This window comes from Triticum urartu, chromosome 5 (genome assembly GCF_003073215.2).
Source record: "Triticum urartu cultivar G1812 chromosome 5, Tu2.1, whole genome shotgun sequence".
NCBI classification, from domain to species: domain Eukaryota; kingdom Viridiplantae; phylum Streptophyta; class Magnoliopsida; order Poales; family Poaceae; genus Triticum; species Triticum urartu.
In genome coordinates this window covers 46,253,558-46,272,306 of record NC_053026.1, presented here as the reverse complement: position 1 = coordinate 46,272,306, position 18,749 = coordinate 46,253,558, and the positions used below count along the sequence as shown (strand labels likewise).

The window sequence follows — 18,749 nt, the reverse complement described above, 5'->3', positions numbered from 1 at the left end:
TACAATGAACACGATTATCCCTCTATTAGCCGAAAAATGCTGATAGTACATCAAGTCTTCCGTCAACACCTTCCGAGGCCAAAGAATCTGAGCATGTACCCTCAGAAGTAAGCAGACTATAAGAAACAGGGAAGCAAAAAATATGTTGTACCCTTCTACTTTGGTAGCTTCAACAACAACAAAAGCTTGCCACAAACTGTTATCACAAAAGCTACCGAATGAGCCTAGCAAAAAAATAGAAAGGTTATAGGAACCAGTCTGTACGTCTCCCCTCAAAGCCATCGACGGTCCACCATGGATAAGACACTACAACTCTTCCTAGAATAAGTTTCTTCTTGACTCGTGTTACAATATCAGCATCCACATCACCTGAATGCCCCTCTTGGCTAGGGTAAACCTTATCTGGATCACAGAACTCATCATGTTGAGTCCGCTAGCACCGCTCTCTTCAACTGTCACAAGGTGGGTGGATTCCTTTGTCTGCAACCTGCCAGCAGATAAATGCTTCTAGTACATTCTTAAATTCGGATAAGAAGCAATAATATGAAACACTATATGAGTGGAGACATTATTTAATATTATTAGAAGGAAATGATGACCGAGGTTTAGTTGAGGGAGCAGTCAGAAAGAATTCTGGAGTGTAGAAAAGAGCACTTCTAATACATCGTGAGTTGGTGTTGTTTTCTAATACATTCTTAAATTCGGGTAAGAAGCAATATTTTGAAACACTATATGAGTGGTGACATTATTTAATATTATTAGAAGGAAATGATGACCGAGGTTGAGTTTGGGGAGCAGTCAGAAATAATTCTGGAGTGTAGAAAAGAGCACTTTTACTGAATTTCTTCGAAATAAAATAATTTCGACCATAGATGGAGACACCCTACAACAAAGGGAACCTCTATATAAAAACCTGGATAACCGAAGTACTCGAAAAGTTATCGTAATTTTTTGCATGACAATGGTTTTAAAGTCTGACTACATATTGGTTGCATGGCAGCATGGACTACTAATTCTTATAACACACACCTAATATATATTTTCCTTTATTCTATTTTCAGTGAGATGCTATCACACTAACATACAAGTCAACACTCGTGGGTCATGCTGAATTAGCTTCCAGATACATACAAAATGTAAGTTGTAAAGACAATGGACAAATCAGAATCTATGGCGGTGCATAGAGAAATCTGGGAGATGAGTTTCAGTTTTGTCAAGTTTGTTACTTTGTTTGGTGTTAACAGAGTTGATGGATATGCCAGAAGCAAAAAAACAAACAGATACAGCAGGCTGAATTCCACCCAACTTGACAATGGTGTGTCATTTTTTCTGCAGTAGATTAACTCCTGAACATTGGCATCGTTGTAATCTGGAAATAATTGAAGAGGATAGTAAGCAAAGTATTCTGCCATCTCGCATGAATAGTAAGCAAAGTAGATTAACTCCTGAACATTTTTTCCTTACAGTTTGAAAATGCTTACTAATTGATACTGTAGAAGAGAAATCAATATTCTCACATTGAAGATATGTGGCAAGCACCCCCTACAATCTGTCCATCACCCCGTTGGCAGCCAAGCTCCCCTTTTGCTTGGTTCCTCACTGCTGCACGTACCGATTAGTGGGGTCAGATTTTTTTTGTCTTCTCTACTTTGGAAAAGAAGAGGTAAGGACCTACAGTACTGCAAATCCTCATATTTAAACATATTAATAATCCCTCGTTTTTCTTTCAAGAAAATAATCCCTTGTTTTATTATAATTATAGATTATCTTAAAATCAATTTCTGCTTTGTCATTTGTAAAGCATAAGCAATTGTGTAGAATAAGTGGTCGTATTTGAATGATTTGGATGTTCCATTGACATCGCATAATTACATACTGCATGTAATAGCTAGTGATCGATGGATGCAAGTTGGTATAACTTTAATGTCAAATGTATAGGAAAATATCCAAAGTCTTGTCCTGGTGTTGCTGCAAGGATTAGTTGCTGGCATGTTGTGACTGGAACCAGCATAAATTGTACAAAATGTACAGTTTTAAAATTTATGAACTAATCGAGGTTGTTTTTCTCTTCATGTTACAGGTAAAAACAACATATAGATCAAATAAGTTAGATGAACCAGCAAATGTTATATTAGTGAGCTCTATAGGTGCAACAATCAGTAACAGACCATCTCCATGAGCTTTGACTCCATGATCACTACTTAATACAGGAAAAAGGAAAGGCCAGTATTGCTCAATTGGTACTGAAATTTTAAAGGAAATCAAGTGGCACTACAATATCAGGACATATGTGTAGAATGAAATGTCCATTGGTTGCAGTAGAAGACAATTCACTTCATCTCCTTTCAGAATAACACATTTACTCTTGGAGCATGTACAACAAAAATAGAACATAAAGCTAACCAAGAATATACATATCCATGTGTGCCACTTTCAGACTATATGACATAGTACCTCTGAGATATCTAACTTTTTGTTTCCATGCATTCAAGAAGCACTTTATTACTTTCAGGGATCCTATTCCAAATTTAATTTGTTTGATTCAAACCTATGTAGTAGCATCGTAATTTTCTGTGACATCCAAAAAAATATGTTTACATACCAAATAGGCAATACCAGTAATTCTTGGTCCAAATCAAGCATGGACAGGTTTGCATCTGCTAAATAACACTATAATGTTTCTCCTATTCCACAACCTAATGACCACATTTAAGCATGGACAGATTTGTGTATATGATAAAAGAACAACATGCTCCAAGTAATAAACCACAGGCTGGGAGGAAGCGATGCAGATGTAGTGGATTAGCATACTTGTCAGTTGTCAGCAGTTGTGCTTGTCAGCCTGGTGGAGGAGGTGTTGGTAGGTGACGGAGCTTCTTCACCTCGGGTGACTGCACCGCCATGTTCTTACATAACATAATATTCTTGCAAATCTGCAATTTAGAACAGAAAGGTAAAATTATCAAGTTCAGTACCCTGTTCAGAACAGAAAAACAAATCTGCTTAATTGGGATTTACCTTATGCAGATATATAAAAGTTCAGTACCCTGTTCCTCCTTTCCAAATCTACCAGACTGCTTAATTTACAAACAAAGAAACTTGTGCTGCTTGCCATGGAAGAGATGGAGGCAGGGAAAACAAAACCTTACTCCCTCCGTCCCATAATAAAGAATGTTTTTGACACTACACTGGTGTCAAAAACGTTCTTATATTATGGGACAGAGGGAGTAGAAAACATGCTGCTTGTATAACCCCAGAAATGTCAAGGATTTGACATGAGTGTCACAGGCGGCCAAGCAAATCTGCTACTTATCAACACATGCACGCACGCACAGTACATATTATCTACCAAAGTAACAACAGATCAGAGACAGATGCCTCATGTTGTCCCCACGGTTCAATGGAATGGATGTTCAATTTGAGCGCTGGTTTTGCAGCCACAGTTTTTGATAATGAAACACTTTCCAGCGCATGGGCAACGCACAGGCACATTTACTTCCTTGATGTGGATGCATTGTCCACTCTGAATCTAAAGATCAAAATCTCGTCACCACGACTCGCCAGAGTTACGTATGCAAGTAGCAGCCTTCTGTGTGTTCTCTGTATAGATGTGTAGTACTCCCTCTGTCCGGAAATACTTGTCCTCAAAATGGATAAAATGAAATGTATCTATAACTAAAATAAGTCTAGATACAACCATTTCGAGGACAAGTATTTCCGGACGGAGGGAGTAGTAACCAAGCAACAGCATGAACAAAATCGCAGGAGCAGGCTGCTGCTCTCCTCCCTGATCTCCCTCTATATGCAATAGCAGTAGCAGAACATCATAATTAGCACCGGCAGAACAACCTCTGAAAAATAGTAGGGATAATTAAAAAGATTCTAATGCGTTTATTTTGGCATATCAGAACATTTAGTGTGTATATCTGAGTTCAACACCAGCTATCATGGTTACGCATCATAACTCAAAATGTCTTGTCATAATTCATAAGTCCGCACACAGTGCTTTACCATGTCAAATTCGCGACAAATATTTAAGAGTCTGGAAATGTTTGATAAGCATAATTATCTCATTCTGATGATTCAACAATGTTTGGCCAAGTGACTTCTACTCCTTCTAGCAATCTGTGGCAGTAGCAATTTACAAAAAAGTTTCAGATTTGTTTCAAAAAAAGAGGGAAATTACATTGGTGGCTGGTGCCTGTAGTCTGTAGATGGATGGGGGATGGCTGGATACAGTGTGCTGTACTAAATGTTTGGTAACCTCAGTTTGCAGCAAGCCTTATCACAGTACCTATTGTATATTCCATTTGGTTTTCCAACTCAATTTGTATTCTGATGGTAAGCTGCATGGCATCAAGTATTGCTGCAAAATTAGTAATTTGGTAGCAGTACATAATTAGAATTGTGGCGCGTGGCTTACTATCTAATGCTATTAGCAGGATGGTCTGTGGCATCAGATTTGACAGTAGTCTGCAACGGTGGAAAGGTGTACGAAGAAATTGCTGATTACCATGGGACGCGGTGCCGGATGTCGCTCGTGGAACTGATTGAAGACTGAAGAAGGTTCGCCTCTCTGGATGGATGGATGCGGAGGATGATAAAGGAGGTCCAAGGCGGGAAATATTGCCGGCGACAGCGAGCCATTGACGCAGCCGCTTCCCGGTGTCCCTATTTGGCGAGCTGGGCACCGGAAGTCATGGAAGCACGCACCCCGGGTCGATGAGATGGCTCCATTTGCTGCTTCGTCCATTTGCTACGGCCTCCTCGTCGGTCGTACCCGTCGTCCCGCCTGGACCGCTTGAAGGGCGGCGACGGGGACCTCCTGGACGGCGGCGAGTGGCATAGGCGCGGCGGGGGCTGCAGGAGGCACGGCGGTCGCGGATGCGCTCGGGGCGCGAGGAGCCGATGGACGGTGGCGGATGCGCTCGGGGCGCGAGGAGCCGATGGACGGCAGCGGTAGGGAGGGCCGCGGGGGCAGCGGCTGATGAATAAATAGGCAGCTTTTCGATTAAATTAATCCATAAATAAATCATGAGCAAGACATGGACAGCATTGGTAACACACTGATTATGATCTAACAGAGCATGTACTACGCACATAGTAGAAACATCTACGCATATCACTATTACTACTATAACAGAAAGAAACACGAGAGGGATAAGTGATGTATACCATCCTCGACGGCCTTTTTGTCGGCCTCGGCCTTCTCAGCGGCGGCACGGTCGGCGTCGGTCGACATGGTGATGACGAAGGTGATGTGGACGTAGATGAACAGAAGCGAGCAGTCGCGTAGTCGCTGCCCAAAAACCTAATCACCCCTCTCCCGTACAGGATCTGGAGAGGCGGGGTTTCGGAGGCCTGCTCTCCCGTCTACCGTGTACGGGATGGAGTCGCCGGCGGCAGCAGCAGCAGAGGAACGACGTGGGCGTGGAGGCGGAGATGCGTTCTGTTTCGCTGCGGCTAGGGTTGGCAGCGCCCCACATATATATGTGCGGCCGCGTGGGCTGAACCCACATCCAAGTCGGTAGCCCATGATCTGACGTCTCAGATCATGGCCCTACCTGTCAAAGACTCGGCAAAAAGAAGCGCATAGGAGTGAGCTCGGCTCGGCTCAATCCCGCAACCCGCGTCGGGTCGCGTCGTGACGAGGCGTGGCGAGCGGAGGAGGAGGAGTACGCGAGGGTCTCATCTCTTCTCAAGCTCCAATAGCATGAGGGAGAGAATCCCTTATAAACCACTCCAACTCTCCTTCCACTTCCAGGGTGGGACTAAACTTCCCACCACCTTATCATGCCACCTACATGGGCCCTTAGAGATTAAATCTGAAATTGTCATATGGGCTCTAGGCCCATCTCATATTTCAACAATCCCCCACCAGATCTCAGGGGCCCACTTTGTCCTTTGTTCCAAACGCTGTTTCAATATACCAGCATCTCAGTGGAGACCGATTAAGATTGAGCTCCACCTAGACCAAATAGTTACACTCCTTCACAACTGAACAATGAACTATGCCTTGAATTGTCAGTTTGGCGTCAAGAAGTTTCACCACAAGTCTCACTGATACGAGGCTGCCGAAGGCCGACCCCTCGGGTGGAGCATATTAGTCACACTCCTGGCCTGTTCATGAGCTTGCTAGAGATCACCCCAATCTCATAGACTGTGATCAGCAGTCGGGCTCATATAGGTGTGTTCCTCCAAAGATCGCTCTGTAGGATAGCATCTTGCTTATACATATAAGCCTTGAAACACATTAAGACAGTAGTCATCCTCCCATATAGTTTTCGAGAGTATTGCATCTCCAACGGAGTGGGTTAGTAAAGTTACTCTCCTCAGTTCACCATTGGCTTGTTTTCCCAGGTCCTACTTCACGGGATCTCCGATCACATAGGTTGGGTTTCTACCATTGCAACTCATGTGGGTCTCATACCCATCTCCCTTGATGCGCTATCTATCACAACACGTGGTAGCCCTTTAGTAAAGGGATCTGCCAGATTCTTAGCCGTTTGAATATAATCCAACGCTATCACTCCGGAGTTCCTCAATTTTCTGACAACTTTCAATCTCATTCTTATGTGTTTATTGGACTTCATGTTGTCCTTTGAACTCTTCACCTTGACAATAACTGTTTGATTGTCGCACTTCATAAGGATGGCCGGAACCGGCTTCTCAACCACTGGCAAGTCCATCAACAGATCTCGAAGCCATTCCGCTTCGCCACCCGAGGTATCTAATGCTGTTAATTCTGCTTCCATTGTCGATCTTGTTAAGATCGTTTGCTTGCAAGACTTCCAGGAAACAACACCACCTCCAAGAGTAAATATATACCCAGTTGTGGCCTTCATCTCATCAGCATCAGAGATCCAATTCGCATCACTATACCCTTCAAGTACCAACGGGTATCCGGTATAGTGAAGTACATAGTCCATAGTACCTTTCAGATAGCGCATAACTCTCTCAAGAGCACGCCAATGTACATCACCCGGTTTGGAAACAAATCGGCTCAGTTTGCTAATAGCAAATACGATGTCAGGCCTCGTTGCGCTCGCTAGATACTGGAGTGAACCAACAATCTGATAGTATCTCAATTGATCTATAGCTGTGCCTTTAGACTTTCGAATTAGCACACTAGAATCATATGGTGTTTGAGATGGTTTGCAGTCCAAATATCCAAAGCGACTCAACACCTTCTCAACATAATGGGATTGCCGAAGTGTAATCCCACCCTCACCATCTCTCAATAGCTTGATGTTCAAGATAACATCAGCCACTCCAAGGTCCTTCATCTCAAAGTTCTGAGATAGGAAAGACTTAACCTCCTCGATCAACTTGAGATTAGATCCAAATATCAGTATGTCATCAACATACAAACACAGTATAACTCCTTCGCCCCCACCATCGCGATAGTATACACATTTGTCAGCCTCATTAACAACAAAGCCAACAGATGTCAAGGTTTCATTAAACTTGTCATGCCATTGCTTAGGCGCTTGTCTCAGGCCATACAAAGATTTCACCAACTTACAAACCTTTTCTTCCTGACCATCCACCACAAAGCCATCAGGCTGTTGCATATAGATTTCCTCCTTTAGCTCTCCGTTCAGGAAAGCCGTCTTAACATCCATCTGATGAATGAGAAGACCATGCGAGGCCGCCAACGAGAGTAATACTCGAATGGTCGTCAGTCTGGCCATAGGTGAATAAGTGTCGAAGAAATCTTCTTCTTCTTTCTGGGCGTAGCCCTTGGCCACAAGCCTAGCCTTGTACTTTTCTATCGTACCGTCGGGCCTAAGCTTCTTCTTGAACACCCACTTGCATCCCAATGGTTTGCAACCATAAGGACGTTCAGTAAGCTCCCAAGTCCCGTTAGCCATGATGGAATCCATGTCACTACGGACCGCATCCTTCCAGTAGACAACTTCTAGAGATGCATACGCTTCTGAAACAGAAGTGGGATTATCCTCCACGAGGTATATGAAGAAATCATCACCAAAGGTCTTTACAGTCCTTTGTCTCTTGCCCCTACCAAGGGTTTCCTCATTATCCTCCTCAGGATTTTCATCATGTGTTTGTTTATAATATTCCATCGGAGTGGCAGGTTCAGGAGTCTCCTCAGATTCCTGTCTAGAAGTGCTTTGTACATCTCTCATGGGGAAAAATGTCCCATCAAGATCGTCACCACGCCGTCGTGCTGACGGAACTCTTCCCCGACACTTTGCTGGATCGGAGTCCGGGGATCGTCATCGAGCTGAACGTGTGCTCGAACTCGGAGGTGCCGTAGTTTCGGTGCTTGATCGGTTGGATCGTGAAGACGTACGACTACTTCCTCTACGTCGTGTCAGCACTTCCGCAGTCGGTCTGCTTTGGGTACGTAGACAACACTCTCCCCTCTCGTTGCTATGCATCACATGATCTTGCGTGTGCGTAGGAAATTTTTTGAAATTACTATGAAACCCAACAGAAAATGTGCTCAAAGAATGTAGCATCCTTAGACTCCATAATTGTACCGACCTTCATGTCAGGTACCTCATATTTCACTACTAGAAATCTATAGCCAACACTATTCATAGCACAACCCAAATTAACACAGTCCACAGTCTTTGGTCCAAGCTTATGCTTTTTGGGGATCGGCACATTAACTTTCGCCAAGCAGCCCCAAGTACGTAAGTACGAGAGTGTTGTCCTTCTCTTGGTCCACTTCTCATAAGGAGTGATATCGTTATCCTTTGTTGGAACTTTATTCAGGACATGACATGATGTCATTATAGCCTCCCCCCACCATGCCTTGGATAAACCCGACGTATCTAACATGGTGTTAACCAAATCAGTTAGAGTACGATTTTTCCGCTCGGCAACCCCGTTTGACTGGGGTGAGTAGGGAGGCGTCCTCTCATGAATAATATCGTGTTCCGCACAAAAGGCATCAAATTCTTTCGAGAAGTACTCTCCACCACGATCTGACCGGACTCGTTTAATTTTCTTTTCGAGTTGATTCTCAACTTCTGCCTTATAGATTTTAAAGTAGTGTAGAGCCTCATCTTTTGTATTTAATAGATACACATAGCAATACCTAGTGGAATCATCTATCAAAGTCATGAAATATTTCTTTCCATCTTTAGTCAACACACCATTCATCTCACAAAGATCAGAATGTATGAGTTCAAGTGGCGACAAGTGTCTCTCCTCTGCTGCCTTGTGAGGCTTGCGAGGTTGCTTAGATTGCACACACGAATGGCACTTAGAACCTTTGGCTAAAGTGAAACTTGGGATTAAATTCGATTTTGCTAGCTGCGTCATAACGCCGAAACTAATGTGACAAAGACGTGAATGCCAGACTTCAGATTCATTAACACTCAAATGAATATTGTTCATGACTTTATTACATAGATTTGCAAGAGAAAGGCGGAACATGCCTCCGCATTCATAACCCTTTTCCAAAAAATAGTCCATATTTCGTAACAACTAATTTATTAGACTCGAATACCAACTTAAACCCTTCTCTACATAGAAGGGAGCCACTAACGAGGTTCTTCTTGATGGCGGGGACATGCTGCACGTTCTTCAGCTGCACGATCCTTCCCAAAGTAAACTTCAGATCGACCGTGCCAACACCAAGAACAGAAGCACTCACGCCATTCCCCATCAGTACGGACCCGTGAGCTGTGGCCTGGTAAGAAAAAAACAATGAAATGTCAGCACACACATGAACACCTGCACCTGTGTCGACCCACCAATCGGTGGAAGGCCAAACTGAAAATACAGCAAATAAATTACCGTACCCAGATGCACCACTCTCATTGTTGCTCACAATCATATTGACAGACTTGGAGTCCTACCCTGGCTTCTTGTACTTGTTTGGGCACTTGTTGGCCCAATGTTCAACCGAACCACAAGTAAAACAGCCCTCATCCTTCTTGTTCTTCGTGAAGGTCTTCTTACCCTTCTTCTTAAAGTCGGCATTCTGTTGGACACCGTTCTTTCCCTTGGGCTTGTGGGAATTGGAGTTCTTCTGATGTACCATATTGGCCACAGAAGTTCCTTCGACCCCTTTTCCGTGCGAGTCCTTTGCCCTTGAATTCTGCTCAACACTCAGATGGCCAATGACATCCTCCACAGAGAATTCACGCCTCTGATGTTTCAGAGTGGTGGCAAAGTTCCTCCAGGAATTGGGGAGCTTAGCGATTATGCAGCCTGCGACAAACTTGCCCGGTAACTCGCACTTAAGAAGCTCAAGCTCCTTAACAACGCATATTATCTCATGAGCCTGCTCCAATACAGGACGGTTTTCAACCATCTTGTAATCGTGGAACTACTCTATAATATACATCTCGCTCCCTGCATCGGCAGCCCCGAACTTAGATTCGAGCGCCTCCCACAAGTCCTTGGCACACCGCATATGCAAATATGCGTCAACCAGCTTATCTCCAATCACGCTCAGAACTGCCCCGAGGAACACGACAGTGGCCTCCTTGAACGTCTTCTCCTGTTCAGGAGCGATCGTTCCTTTGGGAGTCACACCGGCGACCCAGAACACATTCATGGTCGTGAGCCATAAGGTGGTTTTAGTCTGCCAACGCTTAAAGTACGTCCCTGTAAACGGGGACGGTTTCAGTGCAACAGCAAAACCAGAATTCGAAAAACTCCTACACACATTAGGTTTTTGGATTGATGAATAAATAGGCAGTTTTTCGATTAAATTAATCCATGAATAAATCATGAGCAAGACATGGACAGCATTGGTAACACACTGATTACGATCTAATAGAGCATGTTGAAAGAACATGCGGTGCCCCCATGTTTGGTTTTGGTAATTAATGACAATCTCTATGAACTAATGGTTGCCTTGAATTATATTTGAAGGATTTGTCCATAGGCATTTCTTGAGGTCCATGTGTTGGTTTCAAGGAGTTTATGTGGTGATCAAGGTGTTATTAAGGAATTATCCAAAGATTGGTCATGTGAGAGTTGAGCTTATTGCAAGCATGTCTTGAAGAAGAAGATTGTGTGATCATTCATGTTTACCTTCAAGACATCATCCAAATGAAGAGAGTTGGAAAGAGTCAAGGTTGATCAAGACTAAGTCAAGAGTGAATCAAGTTGATCAACACACAAAGCACACAAGATGTACCTGTTGGAAATATGCCCTAGAGGCAATAATAAAATGATTATTATTATATTTCCTTGTTCATGATAATTGTCTATTATTCATGCTATAATTGTGTTATCCGGAAATCGTAATACATGTGTGAATACATAGACCACAACATGTCCCTAGTGAGCCTCTAGTTGACTAGCTCGTTGATCAATAGATGGTTACGGTTTCCTGACCATGGACACTGGATGTCGTTGATAACGGGATCACATCATTAGGAGAATGATGTGATGGACAAGACCCAATCCTAAGCATAGCACAAAGATCGTGTAGTTTGTTTGCTAGAGCTTTCCAATGTCAAGTATCATTTCCTTAGACCATGAGATCGTGTAACTCCCGGATGCCATAGGAATGCTTTGGGTATGCCAAACGTCACAACGTAACTGGGTGACTATAAAGGTATACTACGGGTGTCCCCGAAAGTATCTGTTGGGTTGACACGGATCGAGACTGGGATTTGTCACTCCGTATGACGGAGAGGTATCTCTGGGCCCACTCGGTAAGCATCATCATAATGATCTCGATGTGATCAAGAAGTTGTTCACGGGATGATGTGTTACGGGAACAAGTAAAAGAGACTTGCCGGTAACGAGATTGAACAAGGTATCGGGATACCGACGATCGAATCTCGGGCAAGTATCGTACCGATAGACGAAGAGAATTGTATACGGGATTGATTGAATCCTTGACATCATGGTTCATCCGATGAGATCATCGTGGAACATGTGGGAGCCAATATGGGTATCCAGATCCCGCTATTGGTTATTGGCCGGAAAGGTGTCTCGGTCATGTCTGCATGGTTCCCGAACCCGTAGGGTCTACACACTTAAGGTTCGGTGACGCTAGAGTTGTTATGGGAAATAGTATGTGGTTACCGAAGGTAGTTCGAAGTCCCGGATGAGATCCCGGAAGTCACAAGGAGTTCCGGAAGTGTTCCGAGGGTACTAGGCTATGGCCAGCATGACCGAAAGGTGTTTTGGGAGCCCCGGCAAGCTTCCACCTTCTTGGCTTGGGAGGGAAGCCTCCTTGGCTTGGGAGGCAAGCTTCCACCTTCTTGGCTTGGGAGGGAAGCCTCCTTGGCTTAGGAGGCAAGCTTCCACCTTCTTGGCTTGGGAGGGAAGCCTTCCTGGCTTGGGAGGCAAGCCTCCACCTTCTTGCCTTGCCCCTATATATAGTGGAGGGGTGGGAGGGCAGCAGTGGCCTCTTCCCTGGCGCAGTCCTCCCTCCTCCTACACCTCCTCCTCCTCCATAGTGCTTGGCGAAGCCCTGCCGGAGAACCACGAGCTCCACCACCACCACGTCATTGTGCTGACGGAGCTCTCCTTCAACTTCTCCTCTCCCCTTGCTGGATCAAGAAGGAGGAGACGTCCCCGGGCTGTACGTGTGTTGAACGCGGAGGTGCCGTCCGTTCGGCACTTGGATCGGATCTTCCACGATTTGAATCACCGCGAGTACGACTCCATCAACCGCGTTCTTGTAACGCTTCCGTTTTGTGATCTTCAAGGGTATGAAGATACACTCCCTCTCTCGTTGCTAGAATCTCCTAGATTGATCTTGGTGACACGTAGGAAAATTTTGAATTATTACTACGTTCCCCAACAGTGGCATCATGAGCTAGGTCTATGCGTAGATTCTATGCACGAGTAGAACACAAGTAGTTGTGGGCGATGATTTGTTCAATTTGCTTGCCGTTACTAGTCTTATCTTGATTCGGCGGCATCGTGGGATGAAGCGGCCCGGACCGACCTTACACGTACGCTTACGTGAGACAGATTCCACCGACTGACATGCACTTGTTGCATAAGGTGGCTAGCGGGTGTCTGTCTCTCCCACTTTAGTCGGATCGGATTCGATGAAGAGGGTCCTTATGAAGGGTAAATAGCAATTGGCATATCACCGTTGTGGCTTTTGCGTAGGCAAGAAACGTTATTGCTACAAACCCATAGCAGCCACGTAAAACATGCAACAACAATTAGAGGACGTCTAACTTGTTTTTGCAGCAAGTGCTTTGTGATATGATATGGCCAAAGGTTGTGATGAATGATATATGTGATGTATGAGATGATCATGTTATTGTAATAGGAATCACGACTTGCATGTCGATGAGTATGACAACCGGCAGGAGCCATAGGAGTTGTCTTAATTTGTTTATGACCTGCTTGTCAACATAAACGTCATGTAATTACTTTACTTTATTGCTAAAGCGTTAGCCATAGTAGTAGAAGTAATAGTTGACGTGGCAACTTCATGAAGACACGATGATGGAGATCATGATGATGGAGATCATGGTGTCATGTCGGTGACGACGATGATCATGGCGCCCCGAAGATGGAGATCAAAGGAGCGAAATGATATTGGCCATATCATGTCACTATTTGATTGCATGTGATGTTTATCATGTTTTACATCTTATTTGCTTAGAACGGCGGTAGCATAAATAAGATGATCCCTCGTTAAAATATCAAGAATGTGTTCTCCCTAACTGTGCACCGTTGCTAAGGTTCGTCGTTCCGAAGCACCACGTGATGATCGGGTGTGATAGGTTCTTACGTTCGCATACAACGGGTGTAAGCCAGATTTACACACGCAATACACTTAGGTTGGATTGACGAGCCTAGCATGTACAGACATGGCCTCGGAACACGGAAGACCGAAAGGTCGAACATGAGTCGTATAGAAGATACGATCAACATGGAGATGTTCACCGATGATAACTAGTCCGTCTCACGTGATGATCGGACACGGCCTAGTTGACTCGGATCATGTATCACTTAGATGACTAGAGGGATGTCTAATCTGAGTGGGAGTTCATTAAATAATTTGATTAGATGAACTTAATTATCATGAACTTAGTCTAAAATCTTTACAATATGTCTTGTAGATCAAATGGCCCACGCTAATGTCAACCTCAACTTCAACGCGTTCCTAGAGAAAACCAAGCTGAAAGATGATGGCAGCAACTATACGGACTGGGTCCGGAACCTGAGGATCATCCTCATAGCTGCCAAGAAAGCATATGTCCTAGAAGCACCACTAGGTGAAGCTCCCATCCTAGAGAACCAAGACGTTATGAACACTTAGCAGTCTCATGCTGATGATTACTCCCTCGTTCAGTGCGGCATGCTTTACAGCTTAGAACCAGGGCTCCAAAAGCGTTTTGAGAAGCACGGAGCATATGAGATGTTCGAAGAGCTGAAATTGATTTTCCAAGCACATGCCCGGGTCGAGAGATATGAAGTCTCCGACAAGTTCTACAGTTGTAAGATGGAGGAAAATAGTTCTGTCAGTGAGCACATACTCAAGATGTCTGGGTTACACAACCGCTTGTCCCAGCTGGACATTAACCTCCCGGACGAGGCGGTCATTGACAGAATCCTTCAGTCGCTCCCACCTAGCTACAAGAGCTTTGTGATGAACTACAATATGCAGGGGATGGAAAAGACCATTCCTGAGGTATATTCAATGCTGAAATCAGCAGAGGTAGAAATCAAAAAGGAACATCAAGTGTTGATGGTGAATAAAACCACTAAGTTCAAGAAAGGCAAGGGTAAGAAGAACTTCAAGAAGGACGGCAAGGAAGTTGCCGCGTCCGGTAAACCAGCTACCAGGAAGAAGTCAAAGAATGGACCCAAGCCTGAGACTGAGTGCTTTTATTGCAAGGGAAAGGGACACTGGAAGCGGAACTGCCCCAAATACTTAGCGGACAAGAAGGCCGGCAACACTAAAGGTATATGTGATATACATGTAATTGGTGTGTACCTTACCAGTACTCGTAGTAGTTCCTGGGTATTTGATACCGGTGCGGTTGCTCATATTTGTAACTCAAAACATGAGCTGCGGAATAAACGGAGACTGGCGAAGGACGAGGTGACGATGCGCGTCGGGAATGGTTCCAAGGTCGATGTGATCGCCGTCGGCACGCTACCTCTACATTTACCTACGGGATTAGTTTTAAACCTTAATAATTGTTATTTAGTGCCAGCTTTGAGCATGAACATTGTATCAGGATCTTGTTTAATGCGAGATGGCTACTCATTTAAATCCGAGAATAATGGTTGTTCTATTTATATGAGAGATATGTTTTATGGTCATGCCCCGCTGGTGAATGGTTTATTCTTGTTGAATCTCGAACGAAATGTTACACATATTCATAGTGTGAATACCAAAAGATGTATGGTTGATAATGATAGTCCCACATACTTGTGGCACTGCCGCCTTGGTCACATCGGTGTCAAACGCATGAAGAAGCTCCATACAGAAGGACTTTTGGAGTCTCTTGATTTCGAATCATTTGACACGTGCGAACCATGCCTCATGGGCAAGATGACCAAGACTCCATTCTCCGGAACAATGGAGCGAGCAACCAATTTATTGGAAATCATACATACTGATGTGTGTGCTCCAATGAGCGTTGAGGCTCGCGGTGGCTATCGTTACGTTCTCACTCTCACTGATGACTTAAGTAGATATGGGTATGTCTATTTGATGAAATACAAGTCTGAGACCTTTGAAAAGTTCAAGGAATTTCAGAATGAGGTAGAGAATCAACGTGACCGAAAGATAAAATTCTTACGATCAGATCGTGGGGGAGAATATTTAAGTCACGAATTTGGTACGCACTTAAGGAAATGTGGAATCGTTTCACAACTCGCGCTGCCTGGAACACCTCAGCGTAACGGTGTGTCCGAACGTCGTAATCGCACTCTATTAGATATGGTGCGATCTATGATGTCACTCACTGATTTACCGCTATCATTTTGGGGATACGCTCTAGAGACAGCCGCATTCACTTTAAATAGGGCTCCGTCGAAATCCGTTGAGATGACACCGTATGAATTATGGTTTGGGAAGAAACCTAAGCTGTCGTTTCTAAAAGTTTGGGGATGCGATGCTTATGTCAAGAAACTTCAACCTGAAAAGCTCGAACCCAAATCGGAAAAATGCGTCTTCATAGGATACCTCATTGAAACAGTTGGGTATACCTTCTACCTCAGATCCGAAGGCAAGATCTTTGTTGCCAAGAACGGGTCCTTTCTGGAGAAAGAGTTTCTCTCGAAAGAAGTAAGTGGGAGGAAAGTGGAGCTTGATGAAGTACCGCCTCTTGAAACAGAAGGCAGCGCAGCTCAGGAAGATGTTCCTGTGATGCCTGCATAGGCTAGAGAGGAAGTTAATGATGATGATCAAGGTACTTCGGATCAAACTCCTAATGAACTTCGAAGGTCCACAAGGACACGTTCCGTACCAGAGTGGTACGGCAATCCTGTCTTGGAAATCATGTTCTTAGACAACGGTGAACCTTCGAACTATGAAGAAGCAATGGCGGGCCCAGATTCCGACAAATGGCTAGAAGCCATGAAATCTGAGATAGGATCCATGTATGAAAAGGAAGTATGGACTTTGACTGACTTGCCCGATGATCGGCGAGCCATAGAAAATAAATGGATCTTTAAGAAGAAGACAGGCGCGGATGGTAATGTGACCATCTATAAGGCTCGACTTGTCGCTAAGGGTTATCGACAAGTTCAAGGGGTTGACTACGATGAGACTTTCTCACCCGTAGCAAAGCTGAAGTCCGTCCAAATCTTGTTAGCAATTGCCGCATACTATGATTATGAGATATGGAAAATGGACGTCAAAACGGCATTCCTCAACGGCTTTCTTAAGGAAGAATTGTATATGATGCAGCCGGAAGGTTTTGTCGATCCTAAGAATGCTAACAAGGTATGCAAGCTCCAGCGCTCGATCTATGGGATGGTGCAAGCATCTCGGAGTTGGAACATTCGTTTTGATGAGATGATCAAAGCGTTTGGGTTTACACAGACTTATGGAGAAGCTTGTGTTTACAAGAAAGTGAGTGGGATCTCTGTAGCATTTCTCATATTATATGTAGATGACATACTTTGATGGGAAATGATATAGAACTTTTGGACAGCATTAAGGCCTACTTGAATAAGTGTTTTTCAATGAAGGACCTTGGAGAAGTTGCTTATATATTAGGCATCAAGATCTATAGAGATAGATCGAGACGCCTCATAGGTCTTTCGCAAGGCACATACCTTGATAAGATATTGAAGAAGTTCAATATGGTTCAGTCCAAGAAAGGGTTCTTGCCTGTATTGCAAGGTGTGAGATTGAGCACAGCTCAATGCCCGACCACGGCAAAAGATATAGAAGAGATGAGTGTCATCCCCTATGCCTCAGCCATAGGGTCTATTATGTGTGCCATGCTGTGTACCAGACCTGATGTAAACCTTGCCGTAAGTTTGGTAGGTAGGTACCAATGTAATCCCGGCAAGGAACACTGGACAGCGGTCAAGAACATCCTGAAGTGCCTGAAAAGGACTAAGGATATGTTTCTCATTTATGGAGGTGACGAAGAGCTCGTCGTAAAGGGTTACGTCGACGCTAGCTTCGACACAGATCTGGATGACTCTAAGTCACAAACCGGATACGTGTATATTTTGAATGGTGGGGCAGTAAGCTGGTGCAGTTGCAAGCAAAGCGTCGTGGCGGGATCTACATGTGAAGCGGAGTACATGGCAGCCTCGGAGGCAGTGCATGAAGCAATATGGATGAAGGAGTTCATCACCGACCTAGGAGTCATACCCAATGCGTCAGGGCCGATCACTCTCTTCTGTGACAACACTGGAGCTATTGCCCTTGCCAAGGAGCCCAGGTTTCACAAGAAGACTAGGCACATCAAGCGTCGCTTCAACTCCATTCGTGAAAATGTTCAAGATGGAGACATAGAAATTTGTAAAGTGCACACGGATTTGAATGTCGCAGATCCGTTGAGTAAACCTCTTCCGCGGGCAAAACATGATCAACACCAGAACTCTATGGGTATTCGATTCATCACAATGTAACTAGATTATTGACTCTAGTGCAAGTGGGAGACTGTTGGAAATATGCCCTAGAGGCAATAATAAAATGATTATTATTATATTTCCCTGTTCATGATAATTGTCTATTATTCATGCTATAATTGTGTTATCCGGAAATCGTAATACATGTGTGAATACATAGACCACAACATGTCCCTAGTGAGCCTCTAGTTGACTAGCTCGTTGATCAACAGATGGTTACGGTTTCCTGACCATGGACACTGGATGTCGTTGATAACGGGATCACATCATTAGGAGAATGATGTGATGGACAAGACCCAATCCTAAGCATAGCACAAAGATCGTGTAGTTCGTTTGCTAGACCATTCCAATGTCAAGTATCATTTCCTTAGACCATGAGATCGTTTAACTCCCGGATGCCGTAGGAATGCTTTGGGTATGCCAAACGTCACAACGTAACTGGGTGACTATAAAGGTATACTACGGGTGTCCCCGAAAGTATCTGTTGGGTTGACACGGATCGAGACTGGGATTTGTCACTCCGTATGACGGAGAGGTATCTCTGGGCCCACTCGGTAAGCATCATCATAATGAGCTCAATGTGATCAAGAAGTTGTTCACGGGATGATGTATTACGGGAACGAGTAAAAGAGACTTGCCGGTAATGAGATTGAACAAGGTATCGGGATACCGACGATCGAATCTCGGGCAAGTATCGTACCGATAGACGAAGAGAATTGTATACGGGATTG

The 18,749-nt window shown here is 44.3% G+C and overlaps 1 long non-coding RNA gene across 6 annotated transcripts; it reads right to left on the bottom strand.

The window, feature by feature from the left end:
* Positions 1-206: 206 nt before the first annotated feature.
* LOC125507789 lies at positions 207-4,972 on the bottom strand. Of its 6 annotated transcripts, none has more exons than XR_007282993.1 (5): positions 3,019-4,972; positions 2,812-2,933; positions 1,482-1,602; positions 1,307-1,369; positions 207-487 (listed from the first exon to the last, which is right to left on the bottom strand). It is a non-coding gene; the product is annotated as an uncharacterized LOC125507789 (long non-coding RNA). The 6 variants fall into 6 exon arrangements; XR_007282995.1 differs by having other exon boundaries at positions 1,518-1,602; XR_007282991.1 differs by lacking the exon at positions 207-487 and having other exon boundaries at positions 1,203-1,369.
* Between the last annotated feature and the right edge of the window lie 13,777 nt (positions 4,973-18,749).